Source organism: Panulirus ornatus, chromosome 33 (genome assembly GCF_036320965.1).
Source record: "Panulirus ornatus isolate Po-2019 chromosome 33, ASM3632096v1, whole genome shotgun sequence".
Lineage (NCBI taxonomy): Eukaryota > Metazoa > Arthropoda > Malacostraca > Decapoda > Palinuridae > Panulirus > Panulirus ornatus.
The window spans coordinates 5,411,900-5,424,388 of record NC_092256.1 but is presented as its reverse complement, the minus strand read 5'-3'; the positions used below and the strand labels follow the sequence as shown (position 1 = coordinate 5,424,388).

Sequence of the window (12,489 nt, the reverse complement as noted above, 5' to 3'; positions counted from 1 at the left end):
AACTGACGTAATTTATCACGCCCTTAGGTAACGTAAATAGGTAACATCCTAGGTAACTAGAGTCATCATATCCCGAGGTAAGGAAAGTAATCACATTCTAATTAACGTAGTCATCACGCCCTCAGGTAAGGTAAGTAATTATACCTCAAGCAACGGGAAATACATGAATGAAATATTTACGCAACGAAAACAATGGCTAGATTTTCCTTGCTGGCTCCAAGCACCAGACAACCGTTCCAGTAACATGACTGGCACCACTTTCATCAACCCTTACGACAACCACCTCTGGGCAGGTTAAGGGCCATGTCTCAGCCTCCTGTCTTTAATGTCTGCCTTCACTAACGTCTCATCCACATCTTCCCCAGACTGCCACTATAATACCATCCAAAAGCTTCCCCTTATGAAATATAATTATGAATTGGTTAGGGTTTTCCCTCTCAGTGTCCACTGTAATATGATTCAAAATCTGTACATGTGGCCCAATACCTACATGTGTGATTCAATACCTCTATATACGATCCAAGAGCTTTAAATGTCACCCAAAATCTGTATATATGATCCCAAACCTGCTTATGTAATCCCAGACCTGCATATGTGATCCAAAACCTGCTTACGTAATACAAGACCTGAAAATGTGGTCCACGACCTGTGGAGGTGATGTAAGACCAGCATATGTTTTCCCGGTTATGCTGTCACCATCATCCATTCCATACCTCCCGTAATAAGACCACAATCATGATCATCATAGTACCTCCTACAGCAAAGTCTTCCTTCTTCATCTTATCAAGTTATCATTAATGTGACCCCCTAACTCGCCATGGGGCGGCGTGACTGCCACTTCCCTAAGACATAAATACAAGTCACAAAGAGGAGAAGAGTCCGCAGGTCACACGTTACAAGGCATGAGAATCAGCGGGCTACAATTTACCAGGGACAAAGCGAGACAGCAGATCACAAGTTACGAGGGAAAAAGAGAGAGATTAAGATACAAGCTTTAAGGAATTAGAAAGACACAAGGTACAAGGGACGTGACAGAGTAAGATACATGGTACAAGAGACAGGACAAGGCAAGATACAAGGTACAAAAGTACAAGGTACTGAATTGAACAAGACACAGAATATAATGAACAGAATAAAACAGGACACAAGGCACAAGGGACATGAAAAAAGACATCAAGATACAAGGGACGAAGGAAAACAAGACACAGGGTACAAGGTACAAAACAGAACCAGACAAGGTACAAAGGACGAGAAACAAAAAAAGATACAGGATACAAGAGACAGAACAGAGCAAGGCACAGCGACAGGGGTCAAGACAGAACAAGACACAAGGTACAAGGACCAAGACAGAGCATAGCACAAGTTATAAGGGATAAGACAGAATTGACACAAGCTACAGAGGATGAAAGAGCAAGACACAAATTACAAGAGACAAAAATAAATACAAGCTACAAGGGATGAGGGAGCAAGGCATAAACCACAAGAGACATGACTAAACAAAGTACAACTAGAAGGGAACAAAGAGTGAGATAAACTACAAAATACAACAAAATACAATTTACAAAGGATGAAAAAAAAAAATCAAGATACATATTACAAAATACAAGACAAATCAAAATACAAGCTACAAGGGATGAAAGAGTAAGACATGAGCTACAAGAGGCAAGACACGGTAAGTAAGAGTAGGCAAGTCACAAGCTACAAGGAACAAAGAAGAGTCGGTAAGTTACAAGCTACAAGGAATAAAGAGAGAGTCTGCAAGTCACAAGCTACAAGGAAAAGAAGTGAGTCTGCAGGTCACAAGATACATGGAACAAGTTAGAGTCACCAAGTTACAAACTACAAGAAACAAGAGAGTAAGCATGTCACAAACAACTAGAAACAAGATAGAGTAGCAAGTCACAAGTAACGAGAAAGAGTCAGTACGTCACAAGTAACAAGATAGAGCCAGTAAGTCACAAGTAACAAGATAGAGCCAGTAAGTCACAAGTAACAAGAAAGAGTCAGTAAGTCACAAGTAACAAGATAGAGTCAGTAAGTCACAAGTAACAAGATAGAGCCAGTGAGTCACAAGTAACAAGAAAGAGTCAGTACGTCACAAATAACAAGAAAGAGTCAGTACGTCACAAGTAACAAGATAGAGTCAGCAAGTCACAAGTAACAAGATAGAGCCAGTAAGTCACAAGTAACAAGATAGAGTCAGTAAGTCACAAGTAACAAGATAGAGCCAGTAAGTCACAAGTAACAAGATAGAGCTAGTAAGTCACAAGTAACAAGATAGAGCCAGTAAGTCACAAGTAACAAGATAGAGCCAGTAAGTCACAAGTAACAAGATAGAGTCAGTTAGTCACAAGTAACAAGATAGAGTCAGTAAGTCACAAGTAACAAGATAGAGTCAGTAAGTCACAAGCTTCAAGGATTAGAGAGTAATTTCACAAGCTACTACAAAAATAAGTTGGATTAAGGGTAGATGGGACAAGAATTTCAACAAGTCATGAGCTACAAGCTACAGGAGCAAGAGGAAGTGACGTCAAAAGCTACTAGAACAGAAAATTCTTAGACATGAACAAGGAACTTGACATTGTCTGCTTGTTACAAGCTACAAGACCAGAGGGAGTAAAATGACAATCTGTATTGACAAGGAAGTCAATCATAAGCTACAAGTGACATGATAAAGTCGGCAAATCAGAAGCTACAAGGACGACAGTGTCAACAGGTCATAGGCTTAAAGGACGAGTGTTGACAGGTCACAAGCTGCATGGACGAGCTCAAACAGGTTACAAGATACAAGGCCATGTCAACAGGTCAGAAGCTACAAGGACACTCGACAACAGGATACAAGTTACAAGAACGTGTCAAAGAGTTACAAGCCACAATGCCCTGTCGACAGGGGACAGCTAGCGGAACGTGTATTAACAGATTACAGGCGACAAAGACGAGTGTTAACATATTACAAGCTACAAGGACGAGGATGTACACAGGTCACAAGCTATAGGGAAGCGAGTGTCAAAGACATGATAGAAGAGTCACAAGCTAAAGGGAAATGGAGAGTTGGAAGGTCATAAGCCAAAGGGAACTGGAGGGAATTAGCACATTACACGCAACAGAGAACAGGAGACAGTAAGCACGCCACAGGCTACAAGGGACAGGCGACAGTATGTAGGTCACAAGTTATAGGACACAGTAAACAGGTCAAAAGCTACACGGGACAGGGGAAAGGTGACAGTAAACATGTCACAAGCTACAGGGGATTATAGAAAGTATGAGGTTACAAGCTACAGAAGACAGAAGATAGTAACCAGGTCATGAGCTGTAAAGGACAGGAGACAGTCAGCAGGTCACACACTACAGTGAACAGAAAACAGTAAGCAGGTCACAAGTTGCATGGGGCATGAAACAGTAAGAAGGTCACAAACTACATAAGACAATAGATAGTAAAAAGGTCACAAGCTACAGGGGATAGGAGACAGTAAGGTCACAAGCTACAGATAAGACGCTAAGCAGGTCACAAGCGACAGGAGAAAGGAGACAGTGAGGTCAAAAGCTACAGAGAAGACGCTAAACAGGTCACAAGCTACAAGAGACAGGAGGAGTAAGCAGGTCGCAAGCTACAGAGGAGCAAAGACAGTAAGCAGGTCACAGCTACAGGAAAAGAGGACAGTAGTAGGTCACAAGCTACAAAGGACAGAAAAATGTAAGCAGGTCAAAAGCTACAGGGGGCAGGAGACAGTAAGCAGGTCACAGCTGTAGGGGACAGAGGAAAATAAGTAGGACACAAGTTACAAGGAACAGGAAACAATAAGCGGGTCATAAGCTACAGGGAACAGGAGACAGTGAGCGGGTCACAAGCTATAGGAAACAGAAGAAAGTTAGGCAGGTCACAAACTATAGAGGTCAGAAGACAGTAAGCAGGTCACAAGCTACAGAGGGCAGGAGACAGCAAACATGTCCCAAGCTACAGAGAAAAGAAGACAGTAAGCAGGTCACAAGCTATGGGGACAGAAGAAAGTAAGCAGGTCACAACTATAGGGACAGAGGAAAACAAACAGGTCAGAAGCTAGGGGGACAGGACACAGGAAGCAGGTCACAAGTTACAGGGGACAGGAGACAGTAAGCAGGTCACAAGGTACAGTAGAAGGGAGACAATAAGCAGGTCACAAGCTACAGTGGACGGGAGACGGCAAGCAGGTCACAAGCTACAGTGGACGAGAGACAGTAAGCAGGTCACATGCTACAGTGGACCGGAGACAGTAAGCAGGACAAAAGCTACAATGGAAGGGAAACGGTAAGCAGGCTACAAGCTACAGTGGATGGAGATAGTAAGCAGGTCACAAGCTACAGTGGACGTAAAGCAGTAAGCAGGTCACAAGCTACAGTGGATGGGATACAGTAAGCAGGTCACTAGCTACAGTGGACGGGAGACAGTAAGCATGTCACAAGCTACAGTGGACGGGAAACAGTAAGCAGGTCACAAGCTACAGTGGATGGGATATAGTAAGCAGGTCACAAGCTACAGTGGACGGGAGACACTAAGCAGGTCACAAGCTACAGTGGACGGGAGACAGTAAGCAGGTCACAATATACGGTGGACGGGAGACAGTAAGAAGGTCACAAGCTACGTTGGACTGGAGACAGTATGCATGTCACAAGCTACATTGGACGGGAGACAGTAAGCAGGTCACAAGCTACAGTGGACGGGAGACAGTAAGCATGTCACAAGCTACAGTGGACGGGAGACAGTAAGCAGGTCACAAGCTACAGTGGAAGGAAACTGTAAGTAGGTCACAAGTTACAGTGGACGGGAAACAGTAAGCAGGTTACAAGCTATAGTGGACGGGAGCCATAAGCAGGTCACAAGGTACAGTGGACGGGAGACGGCAAACATGTCACAAGCTACAGTGGACGGGAGACAGTAAACTAGTCACAAGCTACAAAGGAAGGGAAACGGTAAGCAGGTCGCAAGCTACAGTGGACGGAAGACAGTAAACAGGTTACAAGCTACATTGGGTGGGATGTAGTAAGCAGGTCACAAGTTACAGTGGACGAGAGACAATAAGCAGGTCACAAGCTACAATGGACGGAAGACAGTAAGGTCACAAGCTACAGTGGACGGGAGATAGTACGCAGGTCACAAGCTACGGTGGACGGGATACAGTAAGGTCACAAGCTACAGTGGACAGGAGACAGTAAGCAGGTCACAAGCTGTAGTGGACGGGAGACAGTAAGGTCACAAGCTACAGTGGACGGGAGACAGTAAGCAGGTCACAAGCTACAGTGGACGGGAGACAGTAACCAGGACAAAAGCTATAGTGGAAGGGAAACGGTAAGCAGGCCACAAGCTACAGTGGAAGGGAAACGGAAAGCAGGTCACAAGCTACAATGGACCGGAGACAGTAAGCAGGTCACAAGCTACGGTGGACGGGAGACAGTAAGCAGGTCACAAGTTACAGTGGACGGGAGACAATAAGCAGGTCACAAGCTACAGTGGACGGGAGACAGTAAGCAGGACAAAACCTAAAGTGGAAGGGAAATAGTTAGGTCACAAGCCACGGTGGACGGGAGACAGTAAGGTCACAAGCTTCAGTGGACGGGAGACAGTAAGCAGGTCAAAATCAACGGTGGACAGCAGACAGTAAGGTCACAAGATACAGTGGACGGGAGACAGTAAGCAGGTCACAACCTACAGTGGACGAGAGACAGTAAGCAGGACAAAACCTAAAGTTGAAGGGAAACAGTAAGCAGGCCACAAGCTAGAGTGGACGGGAGATAGTAAGCAGGTCACAAGCTACAGTGGACGGGATACAGTAAGCAGGTAACAAGCTACAGTGGACGAGAGACAGTAAGCAGGTCACAAGCTACAGTGGAAGGGAAACGGTAAGCAGGTCACAAGCTACAGTGGACCGGAGACAGTAAGCAGTTCACAAGGTACAGTGGACGGGAGACAGTAAGCAGATCACAAGCTATAGTAGATGGGATATGATAAGCAGGTCACAAGCTACAGTGGACCGGAAACAGTAAGCATGTAGCAAGCTACAGTGGATGGGATATAGTAAGCAGGTCACAAACTACAGTGGACGGGAGACACTAAGCAGGTCACAAGATACAGTGGACGGGAGACAGTAAGCAGATCACAAGCTATAGTAGATGGGATATAATAAGCAGGTCACAAGCTACAGTGGACCGGAAACAGTAAGCATGTAGCAAGCTACAGTGGATGGGATATAGTAAGCAGGTCACAAACTACAGTGGACGGGAGACACTAAGCAGGTCACAAGATACAGTGGACGGGAGACAGTAAGCAGGTCACAAGCTACGGTGGACGGGAGACAGAAAGAAGGCCACAAGCTACGGTGGACTGGAGACAGTATGCATGTCACAAGCTACAGTGGACGGGAGACAGTAAGCAGGTCACAAGCTATAGAGGACGAGAGCCATAAGTAGGTCACAAGCTGCAGTGGACGGGAGACAGGAAGCAAGTCACAAGCTACAGTGGACGAGTGACAGTAAGCAGGTCACAAGCTACAATGGAAGGGAAACGGTAAGTAGGTCACATGCTACAGTGGACGAGAGACAGTAAGCAGGTCACGAGCTACAGTGAAAGGCAATCGGTAAGCAGGTCACAAGCTACAGTGGACGGGAGACAGTAAACAGGTCACAAGCTACATTGGGTGGGATGTAGTAAGCAGGTCACAAGTTACAGTGGACGGGAGACAGTAAGCAGGTCACAAGCTACAGTGGACGATAGACAGTAAGCAGGTCATATGCTACGATGGACGGGAGACAGTAAGGTCACAAGCTACAGTGGACGGGAGACAGTAAGCAGGACACAAGCTACGGTGGACGGGAGACAGTAAGGTCACAAGCTACAGTGGACGGGAGACAGTAAGCAGGTCACAAGCTACAGTGGACGGGAAACAGTAAGCAGGTCACAAGCTGTAGTGGATGGGAGACAGTAAGCAGGTCACAAGCTACAGTGGACGGGAGACAGTAAGCAGGTCACAAACTACGGTGGACAGGATACAGTAAGGTCACAAGCTACAGTGGACGGGAGACAGTAAGCAGGTCAAAAGCAACTGTGGACGGGATACAGTAAGCAGGTCACAGGCTACAGTGGACGGGATACAGTAAGCAGATTACAAGCTACAGTGGACGGGAGACAGTAAGCAGGTCACAAGCTACAGTGGAAGGGAAACGGTAAGCAGGTCACAAGCTACAGTGGACGGGAGACAGTAAGCAGTTCACAAGCTGCAGTGGACGGGAAACAGTAAGCAGATCACAAGCTATAGTGGATGGGATATAGTAAGCATGTCACAAGCTACAGTGGACGGGAGACAGTAAGCATGTCACAAGCTACAGTGGACGGGAGACAGTAAGCAGGACAAAAGCTACAGTGGAAGGGTAACGGTAAGCAGGCCACAAGCTACAGTGGACGGGAGATAGTAAGCAAGTCACAAGCTACAGTGCAAGGGAAACGGTAAGCAGGTCACAAGCTACATTGGACCGGAGACAGTAAGCAGGTCACAAGCTACGGTGGACGGGAGACAGTAAGGAGGTCACAAGTTACAGTGGACGGGAGACAATAAACAGGTCACAAGCTACAGTGGACGGGAGACAGTAAGCAGGTCACACGCTACGGTGGACGGGAGACAGTAAGGTCACAACCTTCAGTGGACGGCAGACAGGTAGCAGGTCACAAGCAACGGTGGACGGGAGACAATAAGCAGGTCACAAGCTACAGTGGACGGGAGACAGTAAGCAGGACAAAAGCTACAGTGGAAGTGAAACGGTAAGCAGGCCACAAGCTACATTGGACGGGAGATAGTAAGCAGGTCACAAGCTACAGTGGACGGAAGACAGTAAGCAGGTCACAAGCTACAGTGGAAGGGAAACGGTAAGCAGGTCACAAGCTATAGTGGACGGGAGACAGTAAGCAGCTCACAAGCTACAGTGGACGGGAGACAGTAAGCAGATCACAAGCTATAGTGGATGGTATATAGTACGCAGGTCACAAGCTACAGTAGACGGGAGACAGTAAGCAGGTCAGAAACTACAGTGGATGGGAGATAGTAAGCAGGTCACAAGCTACAGTGGACGGGAGACAGTAAGCAGGTCACAAGCTACAGTGGAAGGGAAACGGTAAGCAGGTCAGAAACTACAGTGGACGGGAGACAGTAAGCAGGTCACAAGCTACAATGGAAGGGAAACGGTAAGCAGGTCACAAGTTAGAGTGGACGGGAAACAGTAAGCAGGTTACAGGCTACAGTGGACGGGAGCCATAAGCAGGTAACAAATTACAGTGGACGGGAGACGGCAAGCATGTCACAAGCTACAGTGGACGGGAGACAGTAAGCAGGTCACAAGCTACAATGGAAGGAAAACGTTAGGTAGGTGACAAGCTACAGTGGACGAGAGACAGTAAGCAAGTCACGAGCTAAAGTGGAAGGGAAACGGTAAGCAGGTCACAGGCTACAGTGGACGGGAGACAGTAAACAGGTCACAAGCTACATTGGGTGGGATGTAGTAAGCAGGTCACAAGTTACAGTGGACGGGAGATAGTAAGCAGGTCACAAGTTACAGTGGACGGGAGACAGTAAGCAGGTCACAAGCTACAGTGGACGGGAGACAGTAAGCAGGTCACAAGCTACGGTCGACGGGAGACAGCAAGGTCACAAGCTACAGTGGACGGGAGACAGTAAGCGGGTCACAAGCTACGGTGGACGGGAGACAGTAAGGTCACAAGCTACAGTGAACGGGAGACAGTAAGCAGGTCACAACCTACAGTGGACGGGAGACAGTAAGCAGGTCACAAGCTGTAGTGGACGGGAGACAGTAAGCAGGTCACAAGCTACAGTGGAAAGGAAACGGTAAGCAGGTCACAAGCTACAGGGGACGGGAGACAGTAAGTAGGTCACAAGCTACAGTGGACAGGAGACAGTAAGCAGATCACAATCTACAGTGGACGGGAGACAGTAAGCAGGTCACAAGCTACAGTGGAAAGGAAACGGTAAGCAGGTCCAAAGCTACAGTGGACGGGAGACAGTAAGCAGGTCACAAGCTACAGTGGACGGGAGACAGTAAGCAGGTCACAAGCTACAGTGGAAGGGAAACGGTAAGCAGGTCACAAGATACAGTGGACGGGAGACAGTAAACAGGTCACAAGCTACATTGGATGGGATAGAGTAAGAAGGTCACAAGCTACAGTAGATGGTAGACAGTAAGCAGATCACAAGCTACAGTGGACGGGAGACAGTAAGCAGGTCACAAGCTACAGTGGAAGGGAAACGGTAAGCAGGTCACAAGCTACAGTGGACGGGAGACAGTAAGCAGGTCACAAGCTACAGTGGACGGGAGACAGTAAGCAGGTCCAAAGCTACATTGGACGGGAGACAGTAAGCAGGTCACAAGCTACAGTGGACGGGAGACAGTAAGCAGGTCACAAGCTACAGTGGAAGGGAAACGGTAAGCAGGTCACAAGATACAGTGGACGGGAGACAGTAAGCAGGTCACAAGCTGCAGTGGAAGGGAAACAGTAAGCAGGTGATAAGCTACAGTGACCGGGAGACAGTAAGCAGGTCACAAGCTACTGTGGACGGGAGACAGTAAGCAGGTCACAAGCTACGTTGGACCGGAGATAGTAAGCAGGTCATAACCTACAGTGGACGGGAGGCAGTAAGCAGTTCCCAAGCTACATTGGACGGGAGACAGTAAGCAGGTCACATGCTACAGTGGACGGGAGACAGTAAGCAGTTCCCAAGCTACATTGGACGGGAGACAGTAAGCAGGTCACATGCTACAGTGGACGGGAGACAGTAAGCAGGTCACAAGCTACAGTGGACGGAAGGCAGTAAGCAGGTCAGAAGCTACAGTCGACGGGAGGCAGTAAGCAGGTCACAACCTACAGTGGACGGGAGGCAGTAAGCAGGTCACAAGCAACATTGGACGGAAGACAATAAGCTGGTCACAAGCTACAGTGGACGGGGAGGTAGTAAGCAGGTCACAGGCTCACTTGGGGATCGTCCATCGTGGCCAGCGACGTGCATGGTCTCGTCAGTGTTCGTCCTTCGTGTGTTATGACGTGGAACGTCTGAGTCACTCCTCTCCCTACAACTGGGGGGGAGGGGGGGTGTTACTCTCCCCTCATTACGGGCTAGTTTCCCCTCACTTGGGGTCTCCTCTCCCTTCACTTATGGGCTATTCTTCCTTCTTTAGGGGTTACTCGCCTCACACCAAAAGGTCTTTCCCCTTTTATTTGGGGGGTTACTCTGACGTCAGAGGAGCTACTTTCCCCTGTGGTTTATGTAATTTACTACGAGTCCCTTTTTCCCTCAGGAGGAAACCTTTCCATCCTGAAAAAAAAAAAAAAACCTTTGCCCTTATTGCGTCCTCACTCCCCACATTCACTCCGTATTGTTCTTAATCATATCTCTGAAAGTCTTATTATTTCCTGTCATTCATTTCCAGAGTTAGGGAGGGAGGAGAAAGCCAGGTCAGATAATTAGCTCCTTGGGGAGTGGAAGAACGAATGTTCGCTCTGCCTTACAGAATCAGACGACGCATTACGTTGGCTGTTTGGCTTCTCTCCATATTTTCTCCTCTTTCCTAAGGTAAGAGTCCACTACAGAATTTGGCATTCACTATTAAATCCAGAGGATATCATATCTTCGGTTATACCTGTTGTGTATTTTGCATGTTGTCATTATATATGAATCTGGCTAATGTTCACTGGCATCAGCTGGACGGAGAAAAACTGTTGTAAGACCCAGGGAGGCGTCAGGCCGTCAGCACCCAACGGGGGTAAGGCAGCTCTGGCTATGCAGCAACACGACTCCCTTAAGAAATTCTCACAACGTTCAGTTTGCATATTAGAGCAGCTCTCGAGAGCCATCAGTCATTTTTTTTTTTTTTGCAAAGGTCCACAGCTTGACAGCCTCCGCTACAATAAGCCTTTTCTTAACTTACATGGAGATGTTTACATTCTCCCCCGGTGGCGGTACACACGATAGTACACTTCCACTTACGGCAACTTCATTATAGATTCGCGAGACGTGGGACGCGGATCGACACCAGGAACACCCGTCGCCAGCGAACTGCCGTGACCAACTGGCTGGAGCTGCCTGGAAACACCCGTGCTGGAAACATGGCCCTCCCCTCAGCAAACCCCAACCCCCCTTTCCCCTCCCCTTCCCCCACGCCCCCTTTCCCCTCCCCTTCCCCCACGCCCCCACCACCACCACAACGCGTCGCACTGGGGCTGCGGCAGCCTGGCTCTCGCCACAACTAATAAACCAACGTAAATATAACGGGAATAAATCTTAGCTTCCACCTGCTAGGGATGTTATAGTAAGGTATTAAACTAGTAGAAAATTGTTTCAGCAGCAACCTTGGGCAATGACACTCAACACACAGCCAGAGTTCGCAACCTTCACCACACAAATACTGGAAGATAAGACCAACCCATGTTATTTGGCAGACATCATCTTGTATTCAGCCTCGCCACCTGCGGCAGACCTTCACCGGGTGTGTTTAAGAAGGAAGACCATCTCATGGTACGGCTCAGTCCTCGTCTGGGGGCCAGGTCAAGGTTGGTCTTTACCCACGACACAGACCAGAGTACTCAACTACACAAGTGCTATGTTAACGTTTTCGTGGGCAAGTATATTCGCTATTTACGGATGTGAGTGCTATGATAGTTAACGTTCATGACTGTGTGTGTGCGGCGTCTGTCTATGTCTAAGGCGAGTTTGTTGTCGCAAATATGAACACAGTCTTAGTTACCTAGGTGCTGTATGTGTTTACATACTTTACGTGTTAAGTACGTGTGAATATAATATACGTTAAGTTCTGGATATATATATATATATATATATATATATATATATATATATATATATATATATATATATATATATATATATCATCCCTGGGGATAGGGGATTAAGAATACATCCCACGTATTCCCTGCGTGTCGTAGAAGGCGACTAAAAGGGGAGGGAGCGGGGGGCTGGAAATCCTCCCCTCTCTTTTTTTTTTTTTTTAATTTTCCAAAAGAAGGAACAGAGGGGGGCCAGGTGAGGATATTCCAAAAAAGTCCCAGTCCTCTGTTCTTGACGCTACCTCGCTATCGCGGGAAATGGCGAATAGTATGAAAAAAAAAAATATATATATATATATATATATATATTCCGTTCTTACCACAGGGAAATGAAACACGATAAGTTCCCAAATGCACTTTCAGTTATTTGATATACGAGGGAGAGACGTAGCTAGGACGCTACTTGGTAAACAAGTGACTTGTTTACCAATTGGCGTCATAACTACGTCTCTCCGTTATATATCAAATGACTGTTATATTCTTTTCCTGCATCTCCTCTAATGATGTGATCATAACACGAAAGTGCACCTCGGAACTTATCGTGTTTCATTTCCCTGTGGTAAGGACGGAATCTATTTGATCACCAGCTCAACTGTTATATCTCACTATCTATCTAT

General features: G+C 47.0%; 1 protein-coding gene across 5 annotated transcripts in view; it reads right to left on the bottom strand.

Moving 5' to 3' along the window:
* Nucleotides 1-12,489, bottom strand: part of LOC139759418 (uncharacterized) — an 853,213-nt gene that overhangs the window by 547,493 nt on the left and 293,231 nt on the right. Inside the window, exon 1 of one of the 5 annotated variants that reach the window (XM_071681510.1) lies at nt 10,960-11,093. The exons of 3 other annotated variants lie outside the window; for them this stretch is intronic. The gene's annotated coding sequence lies outside the window, so the exon portion shown is untranslated. Of the gene's footprint in view, nt 1-10,959; nt 11,094-12,489 lie in introns of those variants that run through there. One more of the 5 variants, XM_071681511.1, reaches the window with a different exon arrangement.